The 15,555-nt window shown below is 40.2% G+C and overlaps 1 long non-coding RNA gene across 1 annotated transcript; it reads left to right on the top strand.

The window, feature by feature from the left end:
- The first annotated feature begins 7,812 nt into the window (after window positions 1-7,812).
- Window positions 7,813-14,133, top strand: LOC127632074 (uncharacterized). Its single transcript, XR_007969044.1, has 4 exons — window positions 7,813-7,958; window positions 9,000-9,122; window positions 9,245-9,272; window positions 9,608-14,133. It is a non-coding gene; the product is annotated as an uncharacterized LOC127632074 (long non-coding RNA).
- The last annotated feature ends 1,422 nt before the right edge of the window (window positions 14,134-15,555 follow it).

Genomic DNA, 15,555 nt, shown 5'->3' with positions numbered 1-15,555 from the left:
GTTGAATGGGAGAAGGGGTAGAGAGAGAGAAGAGGGGGCAGCAAGGTGATTTGCAATTTATTACACTGTAGTGATGTTCAGGGGAAGATTTCAGCTTTGTAAAACAATGCAAAGGTGATTTGCAATTTATCACACGTGGAGATATTCAGGTGTAGATTTCAGCTTTTGTGAGAGAGTTCAGATGTTGTCTGAAGTCGAAAGTTCTTTGTCATTCCATTAATTTATGTGTTTTGGGTTATCAGACATCTTGGCATTGGCCTTACAATAGTCCAAAATTGTATAAGTTACATAAACAAGCACATATGTCAAAACAGAAAAACAGTAACAGAAACTGAGATTTAGCGAGATTCGCTAATCAGATATACTGTAGTGTGAGAATACTCAGTCTCAAATTTGTCGAAGTAACTTGAAACATATACTTTAAAACCCTTCTCCTCTTACAGTTAGGTGTGACAGCTGACTGCCTCACAATACTATTAACATAGTTAACGGTAATCCAGGGAAGCTCCTGTAAAACATTTTTGTAAAACATAATTCTCTCACGCCATCTTCACAGATATTGACAATAAGGAAAAACGTCTTCCAGCGCTGCACCACATGTAACTGAGCTGGCTGAGACAAAATGCGGACATGACCATACATAGACTCCATTCATTCCAATGGAAGATGAGCACCAATTTCGCAAGGTGGATTGTGGGATTGACAGCATGGCAAGTTTTCTAGTGTTGTGAATGACTTTGAGCAGATTTCTTCCACACCAGTGGTTTTAGGTTTAGGAATTGGATTAGGATTAGGAGTACTTTAATTACTACGTGGAATGTTTCTGAAATCTGGGCATGCTGCGTTTGATGTCACCATTCAAAAAAGTTAAATGAACGAATGTAGTTTTGGTCTCAGTACTGTTAGGGTTAGGTTTAAGGGTTAGGAATATGTAATTGTACATTTTACGAACGGTAAATGTTTCTGAAAGTCGGACAGGCTCTGCATTTACATCCCATCCATTTAAAGTGTAGTAAGTGAAAGAATGCAGTTTTGCTCTCAGTACTGGTACATATGCACACAAGAGTACTTACAGCTTCAGCCACCAGGGGGCAGTTCAGACTTTTAGAAGCATAGAGAAATTTTAGCAGAGAAAAAAGATAAGATCATATGATAAGACTGCACTTAGACTGTGTGTCAACAAAAGCACTGGCAAATAACCACTATAATAAATGTGTTTAGCTCAAATTAATGCCCTGGTATAACATGTGTTAATTGTTGTAACTTATGCATTGTAACTTTTCAACTGGCCTCCAACAGCGAACACCACCCAGGTTGACCACAGGCAATTTGCGTACGAGACCCCTGCTCTGAAATATGTCACTGTTGTGAAGGAACTTGCAGAACTGATCAGGGCTGCATTTCCCAAAAGCATTGCAAGCTTAAGTTGATCGTAGAGACCATTGGCGGCAATGGTTTCTATGATTTGATTAGGCTTACGATGATTTGGGAAATACAGCGCAGCTCATTCCATAGTGCATTCCAGTGCCAATTTCAGCTCTCATTTTATGTTATAATCACTAATGTGGTCTTTATTGCAGCATTGTGTATATATCCCTGTAGCCCAATGAGCGGCACGTGATTGGTTGTGGTTTTGATTTCTGCCTGTGCTCAAAACATTCTGAGAAATTTGCACCGAGAAGCACATCCATCTGTACTTTAGCTCTTCCTCTGTGCACACACCTGTTTGTGTGCACAGGGCAGCATTTCAGTTTTTTCATGAAATTCAAACAGTATGGAGATTAACAGAAAGCAGTACTGCACAAGGGGATGCCCCCACCAATGGAACATCTTTTGCCTTTTAAACAGAGAGCTCATACTGTATTGATACTTCACATTATACCACATCATACCATTTAAATCTCCATTACAGTGTACAATGTGTAGTTAAAATCATGTGTGGACACTGGCCTTCTCAGGACCCCCACACAGTTAATATAGTGTGCTATCAGTTTATGTGGTTAAGATATGCTCACGTGCAATACTAAGGGAGAAATTAAGGGTAGTTTTGAATGTCAATGAGACCTTAAAGCAAATATCATTTGCAACCACTGTCAGATCAAAGATACAGTAAATAAACAGCATCAATGTATATATCACTGTATATATAACTATATATAACTATATGTTTGAGATCTGGGGAATGGCATGATTGTTTACAGAGTGCTTAGCTCTATCTATTCAAAAGGATCAACATTATCTCTCTGGTTTTGTATTTCTTTCCTTTGTGTATTCCTTAGTTGCACCAACTAGGCCGTCTTACAGAAGTTTAAATTAAATGTTATTTTTATTCCATTCTAAGAAAGAAAGGTTGTGAAGAGGTTAAAAGTAATTTCAGGTCTTACCACATGCATGTTTTTGTCAAACGACCCACCTTAACCACAATGAATGAGAAAAACATAATTTCATTCCAACTGATTCATAATGAGACATTAAAAAATCCGACAACTGTAGGTGGATATAAGAAGACAGTGTGAACAAATTCTATGGCAACAAGAAAATGACATAATTATCAGAACTAAAAGCATGGGTCTATAAAAGCACTATACACTCTTAAGGTTTTGTAGAACTTTGATGCAAAAGATAACAATGAGAAATTAAATAATCCTACTAAAACTACACAGACTTTCTCCAGAGCTATAAAGAGATTTGGACTGGTGCCAGCAAGTCTGCGTGTCATGTATCTGGCAAATCTTAAATACCATAAAACAGTGGGGAATACGTTCTCTGAAAAACCTACATATCTTATGCAGTGTGGATTTTTGTATATTTTTAAAGGAAAACAATAAAAAAATGATTATCAAGAATATGAAAAGTGGGCCTTTTGATATTGATATGCTCGCAGTGAGGACATGACCATGGCAACGTTGCGGTCGTGGCTTGCCTTCGTAAGAAAGGAAAACAGCCCTGCGGCTCCCCGCCTCGATCCTTTTACCTATGGGTATGAGGCCAGCGCAGCTAGCACAGGGGGCGATTTGGGTACCTCAATGGGACTACCTCCGGCAGGTAAATCCCCACGGACCTCCCATTTCCTGGCACGCTCGTTTGCCCCGACCAGGCTTCCGGATGAGTGCGCCTGCTGTCTCAGGGTGAGTTCGACCTCTTGTTCGGGGCCCGCAAAGGTGATGAGATCTCGAGCGCTGTATTGGAGAGCGGGCTCATCCAGACAGAAGCAGAAAGCTTGGTTGGGCTTCCCCTCTTGGGTATGGTTGCCCAGTCACAGGCCGACGCCGAAATGCCGGACATGCTTTCCTGGGCAGCCGCGAGCGTCAGGCTGGAGTGGATCCCTCCGCTCTCCCCTGAACCTATGCGGATATATGGTTGGTTCCTGAGCCTGCGGCACCGCTCACAGCCACGCCCCAGTTCTTTTCTTCACGGAAGTGCTCCCCTCAATGGTGGGGAGCCCAAGGGCTACTCGGCAATGGCCCAGTGGATAAGGCACTTGCTGTGCACCTATGCTCAGGGCCTGTAGGTTTACATCATCCCTGACGGCCAAAGCCTACACTGCCGCAGGACATGCCACCTCCGCCCTGCACCCCATGGCTCTCCTGCAAGTCTACCAAGCCAAGGTGCTGAAAGAGCTGCACAAGGATAGTTCCGCCCCGGGACTGATGCAGGAACTGCACTCGGCGAGCAAATGTAACGCAGTCTTTCAGGCGGGCGCTGTCCAGTGTTTTCTCATTTCCTGGGTCACATATCCGGTGTGAATGGCCATCATTATGACCACTATCCACCATTCCATTTTGGCATGTTCGTCACCTGGTGCTCTCGCACCTCAGCCGGCTAGGGCTTTGGGTCAACTGGAAAAAGAGCAAGCTCCTCCCAGTTCAGAGCATCTTTTTTCTCAGCTTGGAGTTGGACTCAGTCTTTTAACTTCGCTGCACGCTCAAGTAGCTGCGGTACCCAAAAATTTAACAAAAGAGCAGTTTTCTCATTCCCTGGGTCACATATCACATATATATATATATATGTATATATATATGGCCGTCATTACGACCATATCGGTATAGATGCGCTGACACACAGCTGGGCCCCTGGAATGCATTTCCCCCAGTGGGCCTTCTTGCACAGACCCTGTGCAAGGTCAGGGAGGATGAGGAGGAGGAGGAGGGCATCCTAGTAGCACCCTACTGGCCCACCCAGACTTGGTTCTTGGCAAATTCCTCTGAGGAAAGACCTTCTTTCTCAGGGACGGTGCACCATCTTCACTAATGACCAGACCTCTGGAATCTCCATGTCTGGCCCTTGGACAAGTGGCCTACCACCTTCTATGAGGTGCCTGTATATCTTGAAGTCGCATCTGTTCTCTAAGTGGTGTTCTTTCTGAAACGAAGACCCCCAGATATGCACAGTCAGATCGGTGCTTTCCTTCCTGCTGGAGAGGTTGGAGGGACGGCTGTCCCCCTCCACCTTGAAGGTGTATGTAGCCGCTATGGCAGCACACCACGACACGACCTGATCATCAGGTTCCAGAGAGGCGCCAGGAAATGTAATCCCTCCAGACCTTGCTTCGTTCCCTCATGGGACCTCTCTGTAGTACTTCAGGGTCTATGGCGAGCCCCCTTTGAGCCTTTTGGAGTCAGCTAAGCTTTAAAGACTGCCCTCCTGACTGCACTCACTTCCATCAATAGGTTAGGTGACCTGCAAGTGTTCTCTGTCAGTGTCAGTGAAACGTGCCTGGAGTTCTACTCTCACGTGATCTTGAGACCCCGACTGGGCTATGTGCCCAAGGCTCCCACGACCCCATTCAGGGATCAAGTTGTGAACCTACAAGCGCTGCCCCAGGTGGAGGCAGACCTAGTCTTGACGTTGCTGTGTCCAGTGCGCACTTTATGCATCTATTTGGATCGTGTGCAGAGCTTCAGAGTCTCTGAGCAGCTCTTTGTCTGCTTTGGTGGACAGTGGAAGGGAAGCGCTGTCTCCAAGCAGAGGATTGCCCACTGGATTACTGACGCTATGTCTATGGCATATCACGCCCTGCACATGCCGCCTCCCGCAGGGCTATGAGCCCATTCTACCAGGAGTGGGGCGGCCTCCTGGGCCCTGACCAGTGGCACCTCTCTAACATTTGCAGAGCAGCTGGCTGGGCAACACTCAACACTTTTGCGAGGTTCTATAATCTCCATGTTGAGCCAGTTTTGTACTGTGTCTTAGCAGGAACAAATAGCTAAGTTAGGGAAAGTTGGCCGGGTGTATCGCTTGCAAGTAGCGCCTTTAACCTTTCAAGCCCTGTACTGGGGTAGGTGCTCCGTGTGTGCTGGTTCCCCGTAGGTAACCCCATGCGACGTATATCTTCCACTGAATAACTTCCCTGTTGGTAAACTAACTGCGTCTTCCTTGGGCAGAGGCCCCTCTGCCACAGTCACCATGTTTGTATAAACTCATCCCCCATTGGATAGGACTTACCATGGGACTCCTCCACATGACGTGCTTCATACGAAAAAGTGTCATACGAAAAAGCAAGACCATGTGACGTATTTCCACTGAAAGTACCCCCTCTCGGGGTGGTCTGTTGCGCTGGCTATGAGGCACACAGTAGTCTGCCCGTCTCACACCGCCAGTTCATGTAACACTAGTTCAGCTAGTTGTGGCATTTTTGTAGAGGAAAATTAGTGTCACTTCATCGACACAACGTTGAGTGAGTGAGAGATAGGGAACATCCTGGTTACTTCTGTAACCTCCATTGCCTGATGGAGGGAACGAGATGTTGTGTCCCTCCTACCACAATGCTAGACTACCCGCTGAAATGGCCGGGACCTTCTCTCTAAAGCTCCTCAGCACAAAACATGAATGAGCGGTTTGACCGCCAGCTCTCATTGCTCAAAAATTCCCATTGGCCTTTTATCAAAGATCAGAGGTGTCTCGGACTCCCAATTGTGACCCCTAGTGTCACGTAATCGACACAATGTCTCGTTCCCTCCATCAGGGAACGGATGTTACGAAAGTAACCAGGATGTTTTAATGTTGTGGCTGATCAGTGTATATCTCAAATAAATTCATAAAATGTGTGGTCATGGTAAAGCATTCAACTTTACCATGACCAAAAATGAACACATATGTGAGAATGCTGTTTGTAGACTACAGCTCAGCATTCAACACCATAGTGCCCTCCAAGCTTAATGAGAAACTCCGGGCTCTGGGCTTAAACAGCTCGTTGTGCAGCTGGATCCTGGACTTCCTGTCAGGCAGACGTCAGGTGGTTAGAATGGGTAGTATCACCTCATCATCACTGACCCTCAACACTGGAGCCCTGCAGGGCTGTGTTCTCAGCCCACTTCTGTATTCCCTATACACACATGACTATGTGGCAACACATAGCTCCAATGCCATCATTAAGTTTGCTGATGATACAACGGTGGTAGGTCTGATCACTGACAATGATGAAACTGGTGTCACACTGGTGTCAGGAGCACAACCTCTCCCTCAACGTCAGTAAGGCCAAGGAGCTTGTGGTGGACTTCAGGAGGAATGACAAAGAACACCCCATCACCATTAATGGAGCACCAGTGGAGAGAGTCAGCAGTTTCAAGTTCCTCTGTGGAGGAACTCACATTGCCCGTCCACACTGAGGCCGTTGTGAAGAAGACTCACCAGTGCCTCTTCTTCCTGAGACGGCTGAGGAAGTTTGGAATGAACCACCACATCCTCACACGGTTCTACACCAGCACTGTAGAGAGTATCCTGACTGGCTGCATCACCGCCTGGTACGGCAATAGCACCGCCCACAACCGCAAAGACCTGCAAAGGGTGGTGCGAACTGCCAGAAACATCATCGGAGGTGAGCTTCCCTCCCTCCAGGACATGTGGGCAGTGTGTGAAAAAAGCTTGGAGGATCATCAGAGACTCCAGCCACCCGAATCATGGGCTGCTCTCACTGCTACCATCAGGCAGGCGGTATCGCAGCATCAGGGCCCGCACCAGCCGACTACATGACAGCTTCTTCCCCCAAGCAATCAGACTTTTGAACACGTGATCTCTCATGATCAACAATCAGCACTGCACTTTATTAATCTATAATCTATTATCTCACACTGGACTTTTAAATATATTCAACTACTGTATATATATATTTTTATATACCCTTACCCTTATTTTTTATTTTTATTGTATGTGTATTCTATATTGTGTGTATTGTTTACTGTACATTGTATATTGTATATTGTGTTGTGTAAGTATGTGTACATTTGTTATGTAAATTGTGTTGTGTAAATATGTTGTTTTTTTAATTGGTACTGCTATGTTATTCGGAACTGCACACAAGACTTTCACCTACTGTTGCACTTGTGTACACAGTAGTGTGACAATAAAGTGATTTGATTTGATTTGAACTCATATTTACTAGGTGCTGTCTAAACAGAAGTTTCACTAAATGCCACATTCACCATGAATTATAATTGTTTTGCCAGGTAACCCCGCCCTCTGCTACGTAGGGCATGCCGCAACTGGTGAGTCCATGAAATGTCCAACATTTCACAACCTGTGCCTCATCTAGGTATTTTCTTATTCTTGATGCATTATCTTTGTCTCAAAAAAACACTACTTACACTACAAAATGGTGCTGGATAGTGCAGAAATGAGATTTGGGATGCAGCTCTTGTCAGTGTTAAAACAAGCTTTCAGACAATATTCAAGAGAACCAATTGGGTGAAAATGAAGCAGTCAGTTTTGAAAGAAAAATAAAAAGACAGGGGTGGGCCAGACAATGCCAAAAAGCAATAGAATGAAGTCAGACCAGTTTGGACATGAAAACTATTCCTAGTCCACTGACGTATAGAAGGCCACAAAGGGAAGTAAGCATTTATTGAGATAGCGCTGTGTCAAGAAAATACTAATTACACTGATTGAAAAAAGGTATCTACTTCTTCTGAGTGTAATATACAAAAGTACAGCTGTTCTTACTGGAGAAAAGAGCATCATGGGTAAGACTATAACATCAGTTTAATTTGTCAGAGTGTGGCTAATGCTGTTTGAGCAAGAATGCTCTTCTAACCTTATGTTTTTAGATTGTTTAGGGGCACTTTGCCAGTGTGTTTTCTTTGTAAACACATTTTTCGTACATCCTAAGTTTAGAGTGTTCAGGAGCACTGGTTTAGTGTTTAGTGAATTCAGTAAACTTGCATAATGGCCATTGTAAAAGCTAAGATGCTAGCATTTAGCACTGAGCACTAAACATAAAGAATAAGCAATAGTTGTGAATAAAAGGAATATTCCAGGTTCAATACAAGTTAAGCTCAATACAAGTAAGATGGGTCCAATACAAATCGACTGCATTTATGGCATAATGTTAATTACCTCAAAAAATAATTTAGACTCGTCCATCCTTGTCTTTAAAAAAGAGCAATAATCAAGGTTACTGTAAGGCACTTAAAAATGGAAGTGAATGAGGCCCATTTTTTGAGGGTTAAAAGGCAGAAATGAGAAGCATATAATAAAAAAAAGCACTTACATTAATTCTTATGTTAAAACTCATGAATTATTTGAGCTATAAATTAGTTTAAATTGTCATTTTTACAGTCATTTTAGGGTTTTATGGTTTGAAGACAGTACATCGTCATGGCAACAGAGTTTTAAACTTGGCTATAACTTTACACAGAAAAGGTTAGTAAGTGATTGTATCACACTAAATTCATGTGTAGACACATTTTGTTATTGGCTATACTTTAGGAAAAGTGAGTGATTTGGGGATTTTAATGGTCAAAAATTGGCCTCCATTCACTTCCATTGTAAGTGTCTCACTCTAACCCAGATTTGCTTGTTTTTAAAGAAAGGGAGGGACAAGTCTAAATAAAGTTCTAAATAAAGGAAACTCCCCTTAGACCTGGCCATGATTATGAAAAGTCTTACCTATATGTTTATATCATTGTGCAACTGTGCTAATGAAAAATCTGTACAGAATGTTTCATGTAATGGAATGTTATAGTCTACTATGGTGAGCTGAATATGCTGAAAGTGTCTTTCAGATGACAGATCCACATCAGTGTCAATCGGGATAGCCGTGGCATTTGGCATCTTAGGGTTTTTCCTGCTGATCTGTTTGGTTCAGATGTGCTGCAAGAAACTCAAATGCTGCAAAAATTGTAAAAGTGAGCAACATCCTCATTTTGTTTAAAATAACAGCAATCAATCAATTTCCTTGAACTACCAGACTAAAATACTTATAAATATAAGTACATCATAAGTAAATGCTTCAATTTTCCCTTCACAGAGCCTTCAGCCCAAGACAAATTTTTGAAGTAAGTGAACTCTGCAATAGTGGATAATTCTTTGCATTAAGTTGATATCAGTTTAACATTCTGGGCAACTATATGAAATAATATGTTCAAGAACATATTTGCGTATGATACTGTGTCTAGAGGCGCCTACATTATGATGCTGTTCTTAAATCAAAATCATGGCACAATTAAAATAATGAACGTTTATTTAATTTAATGATTAATCCAATATTGTTTTTTGTTTGTTTTTGGTATGTGGGTGTTGATGCTATGTACTGCATAGCCATTTTAAAGAGTAGGCCTAATTTTTCTATTCTTTGTTATTGTTATTTTTATTATTGCCTGTGTCTCTTTAGGAAAGTTGGCCTGAAGAAATCCTCTTCTCCATTTTCAATCAGCAGCATTGTTGAGAAGAAATAATCACTGTGAATGTATTCTTTCTATGCCTGAAAATATTGTACATAAACCCTCAAAGGAATTGTTAATCAAAAATAATAATAATGTAATCATTTACTCACCCTTATGATATTCCAGAAATGTGTGGGCGTTCCAGAGAGTTTAAAAAACAAAAAATAAAAGTTATGTACATGTTCCTCTTTTTTTATGCAATTACAGTAAAAGGGAATTAGAACTTCCATGCTTTGAAAAGGAAGATAAAACACCAGAATGTATCATAAAAGCAATCCAATCTTTGGAAATTATTTTTTGTTTGAAAATTATCTTTAATTTCAGTCTGTCCATCGATCAAAATCTTGATATTCTAGCTTTTTTTGCCACACATGAGAGGAACTGCAATGTCTGATTGGTGAACGAATCATTCAGATCAGTTTTGTGAACTGTATCAGCTGAATCATTGAAATGATACGTATCCAAAAAATTATTTGCTGTCGAATTATTCATCACTGCTTCTCTCATGAGCTCCCATGAAAGCAGCTAGGAGAGCTAGGGTGGATATCAATATTTTCAATGAATGAAGTCTTAAATTACAGCCTGTTTTCCACAAACAAAGCTATCGTATGTCTTCAGAAAACCTGGAATATACCACAAAAGTCATTTGCACCACTGTTGCAAATGTGTATATATAATAATATATAATTTTATAGAGCTTTTGTATTCTTTTTGATATGCCAAAGCTCCAATCCACATTCTCTTCAATTGCATGGAAAAGACGGACCATTACATTTTAAAAAATGTATCCTTTTCTGTTTCACTGAAGAAAGAAAGCCATATGGGTTTGGAATATCACGAGGGTGAGTTAATGATTACAGAATTTGTTATTAGAGGTGAACTATATTATATATTATATTATATACCCTAATATTCAGGGTAAAATACAACTTAATCTATCTACAACTGACTCTATCAAGAACATTTAACAGATGCTGTCAAATACTAAATAATTTTGACTTTATGATTGTAATGTATTTACAGTGAAAACATATAGGACAAAATATTTTGTATTCTTTCTTTCTTAACAATACTTGAAACTGAATGCATTTCCGTGATATGATGTGAAAGCGTCTGCCAATTTATTTATTTTTCAGTTTCTGTAAAACGTGTGAATCACACTTCTGAGGTAAAGGTATTAATTAGTGTTGAATGATCAATTCGTGTTGAATGATTCATAATTGTGGTGAGGTAGAAAGTTTGCTTTCTCACAGTTCGGGAAAAACACTGTTAATGTTACTGAGACTGATTATCCGATTGTTTCTCTCATCATCTAACTCAGTGTTTTGTCTCCTTATATCCTGTTGGTTACTTTTTACGGAAACACATAAAAGCCTTCTTCTCAAGCTGAACCATTTTCACATAACATCAGTTAGCTTCAAATGTCACCAGATAGCAGAATACATAGAAGAGCTGTACTAAAAATGCACTTTGGTCCCAGTGGATAGGTCATATCACCATTGTGATTTCTTAATGGCAGTGTAATTTGTAAGGAAGTATTACTTATAAGGAAGTGCTCATGTGTAATACATTTCCAAACCAATCAAATAGATGTGGAAGGATGTTGTCATCTACTGAATGAGGATATTTGATATACAGGAAAATGTGCTCACATTACTAAACATTCATCTATTGTCTTGTGAAGAGTTCTTGTGGGAGGAGGTGTGTTGCATTTACAATAAATTACTAAATGATGGTGTGGAGGATATAATATATATAGCCAGGTCTACTGGTAAATTCATTATATATGAAAACATTTTGGTAATCTGTGGTATAAAAAAGTGTGTTCTGCAGCTATGGAAGCCAGCAAATGAACTGGATCAGAGATAATAGATTCCACCTGATCAGATAAATTCTCGCCATCCGTCTAAAAACCACCATGACCAGAGGCGTAGTAAAACAAGGATATTATTAAGTTAAATCATTAATTTGGACTTTTAATTTGAATGTTACCATGTTTTATCTTTCTTTACTGGTTCATTTGGAGTGGTGGTGGTGGTGGTGTAGTGGGTTACAGAACATAACTGGTAATCAGAAGGTCGCTGGTTCGATCCCCACAGCCACCACCATTGTGTCCTTGAGTAAGGAACTTAACTCCAGGTTGCTCTGGGGGGATTGTCCCTGTAATAAGTGCACTGTAAGTCGCTTTGGATAAAAGCGTCTGCCAAATGCATAAATGTAAATTTGACAAAGGTGAGGTGTGACAAAAGTACAAATATTCTGTGTAATATCTCATTTAATATCATTTTGAAAGCTACACGCATAATATTTTAAAATGAATTAGCAAATGATATGATGTTTTAAAGTTTTAAATGAAATATAGCATATCATACTGTAATGGGAGCCAATTGGTACGTGATAGTTGTAGCCTTTAGCCTCCTCGTTAGCACGCCCACCTCCCATGCCCGTTGACACTGGTTCAAATCCCACTCAGAGCAGGTCTGGTAACAACACTATTGGACATGTCAACATGCAGCTTCCAAGAAGAATTTCACCTGAACAACCCATTTAACCTTTAGGATTCTGGGAGTTACATAAATGTACATAAATATACAGATTTACAATTTTCTGTTCGTTCTGATTGTGTTCTTTTATCAGGGGAAGTCATAAATGATTGGCACACAATGATTTTTCCTGATTTTGCTCTTCATGTAAACACGTAATGGCGTTCTGGCAGCTTTTTTTCATGTGTGCATATGTTGTGCGTATGCCTGTTTACATTTTGACATCAAAAACTGGTAACTTGGTTTTCTTGCATTGTCTGACTTTTTTAATAAGCTAATTATTCATAGTTACCAGCGTATTGTTATGCAAGTAAACACACTCATTATCTTACCCCCTTAAATCATCATATGAAAAAGAGATATGAGCAGTTTCAACAGGAAATTATAGATATGCGTTTAGTTGTATATGTTTTTTCTTTGGTCTTTGGTGATCAGTTATGTTTTCAGTCAATTCATCTGAAAACCTCTCCCAGCAGTGCACTCAACTACACGCCAACCTGAACTTTATTAGTGGTTGATGAAGCACACGCACACATCTATAGGGCCTGTGTAGTTTTCTGAGCTTGCATGAATTATGCAAAGCGTGGTGGTGGTCTGTAGGAAGAGCTGAGATAGCAGATTGTGTCTGAGGTTCACCAGCTTGTTCTTTTCACCTTTGTGAGACCAGGCCTGGTAGAAACCCTGACAGTGCTTTTCCTGCTCGCAGTGCATATCGAGTTTCACCCACCAATAGAAAAGTCTGGCTCAAATACACAGGGGTGATGGGGTGTGGACACAATATGACATGGCGTGATAACATGCATGATTATTTCACAAAAAACAATTTACTCATCCTCATGTCAGAAGAAGGAGAGTCTTTACCACACAACTTTTCCATGCATTGACTGCCTAAGAATACCAGCTTGTAGGCTGTGTTATTAAAATAATATTTAGTGTTAAATACCTGATAAGCTCAATTGACAGCATTTGTGGTCTAATGTTGATTTTTACAAAAATAATTACATTGACTTCTCCTCTTTTTCTTTAAAATAAGCAAAAATGTGTTACAGTGAGGCACTTAAAATTAATGATAGTAAAGTTTATGAACAATCAAAAAGATTTGTAACTACTTGAAAAAAGCAGAAAAAGATTCACAGTACAATTCTGTAATAATCATTGTTGTGGAGAATCCAAAGGCATTTTGACCAAATACAAGATTAAGAATACCTTTTCACTTTTTAACTTCTAAACATGTAAAAAATGACCCAAATATGACAGTAAGCTTAAAGTATATTCTTAAGTTTGTTGTGTACAAATTAAATACACAGCCTGGAAAAAAGACATTATTTTAGGTATCATGAGCTGTGCAGCGGTCCATGTATAGTACAGAAATTTTACATGATGTCACATCATACACTGGCAAGCACTGATCTTCTCAAGAGCTTATCATGTTCTTTTATGGTTACTAGTTTGATGACTCATTTCATTTGAGGGTTGATAACAGCATGGAAGTCTAGTATTTTATCTAAACATCTACGTTTATATTAGGATGGGGCAAACCCTGGAAAGATAATTTATGCAAAACAATCTCTCCTTTCAAAGTCGGACTTGTGTAGCAAATAGTATCTACGGGGGAAGTAAGGACGCTAGAAAACCGCAGAAAGTCATGACTAAGCTCAAAGCACTTGTTCGCACAACCTGGGGGAGTGACATGTCAACTCAACCCATAGAAACTCCACAATTTCTTCTAAACTGTAGGTATATTTTCTTTAAAAATATTTGTGGGAGACAAAAACGATGACAATGTCTGTGGAAGATTTATCAGAAATGTCTGCTACAGCAGGGACGTGTACAGGGGGTGGCCTGTATAAGTTCATAAATGTTTTATTAGGCTTACTCCTCAATAGAAGTGATGTAAAGTATACGTACGTTAATTCATAATTGATGTTAAATGTTATGTTAAGCCTTGATATTAGTCTTTATTTATTTGGTATTGTTTACAGAGTTTGTGAATTGTTGTACTTCTGTAATATATTTGATTGAAATAAGTTAATAAAGTAAAAAATTAAAAAATCTCTCCCTCTCTCTCAATGATGTGTTATTTACAGATCTGCGACATTTTCATTAAACTGCTTACAGTCCCACATTTGCTCAGGGCCTGTAATGTTGTTTGATTAAAGTGATAGTTCACCCAAAACTGAAAATTCTCTCATCATTTACTCACCCTTATGCCATCCCAGATGTGTATGACTTTCTTTATTCAGAAGAACACAAAGAAAGATTTTTAGAAGAATATCTCATCTCTGTTGATCCATAAAATTCAAGTGTATGGTGATCAGCACTACGCTCCAAAAAGCATAGACAGTCATAGTAATAGTATGTAAGAGGCAATGTACACTGATTTCCCTCATTGAAATAGAGACTTTCTTTAACATCACCTTTATTTATGAACTGGACTTCAGCCTGAAGCTCATTGGTCACTACCTTGTTCACGTGTACCCATCCCACCAACTGCCAGTGATAATTTCAAACAAGCTGGATGATTTTTAGGAATTATCTCAGCAGGGAGTCCCGATTAACAACCTCCTGCTGGCAGACACTAATGTTTACTCAATCTCCCTCCACCTGGCTGGTGATTATGTACAAGAAACTTACACCTGATTACACTTACACCCATATCAGTCATCTCACCCTGCAGCTCTCGCCTGGTTACCCACTAAATTTAAGCAGGGTTGATCCTGGCTAGTACCTGGATGGAAGATCTCCTGAGCAAAACTGTGAGGACTCTGTGGTCATCAAAAATACCAGGGAATTTCTCATAAAAGAATAGGGGTGAAACCCTCATGTTCAGGCCAGAATCCCTCCATTGACCCTTCTCAATCATGGCCTCCTAGTGATCCCCATCCATTAATTGGCTTTATCTGTCTACTATCTCCTCTCCACCAACAGCTGGTGTGTGATGAGTGTACTGGCGCACTGCAGTCGCATCATCCAGGTGGTTGCTGCATACTGGTGGTGGTTGAGAAGATTCCCCTGGAATCGATTGAGCGCTTTGAGTGTAGTGTCAGAAAATAACTATTTAAGTGTAACATTCATTCATGAAAAATTGGCTAGTGTGGAGCTGGCTTAAAGGAATAGTTCACCCAAAAATGAAAATGATCTCCATTCACTTACATTGTATGGACCAAAAGAGCTGAGAAATTATTCTAAAATCTTAATTTTATAAGAGTTAATCTGATGAAAAAAGTAATATACATCTGAGATGGCATAAGGGGGAGTAAACGATGGGTGCCAAAATTTGAAGCTCCAAAAATCACATGATTAGCATAAAAGTAATCCATATGAATCCAATGGTTAAACCAATGTCTTCAGAA

This window comes from Xyrauchen texanus, chromosome 38 (genome assembly GCF_025860055.1).
Source record: "Xyrauchen texanus isolate HMW12.3.18 chromosome 38, RBS_HiC_50CHRs, whole genome shotgun sequence".
In the NCBI taxonomy this organism is placed as follows: domain Eukaryota; kingdom Metazoa; phylum Chordata; class Actinopteri; order Cypriniformes; family Catostomidae; genus Xyrauchen; species Xyrauchen texanus.
The sequence above is the reverse complement of the archived record's forward strand: the minus strand, read 5'-3'. Positions and strand labels throughout refer to the sequence as shown.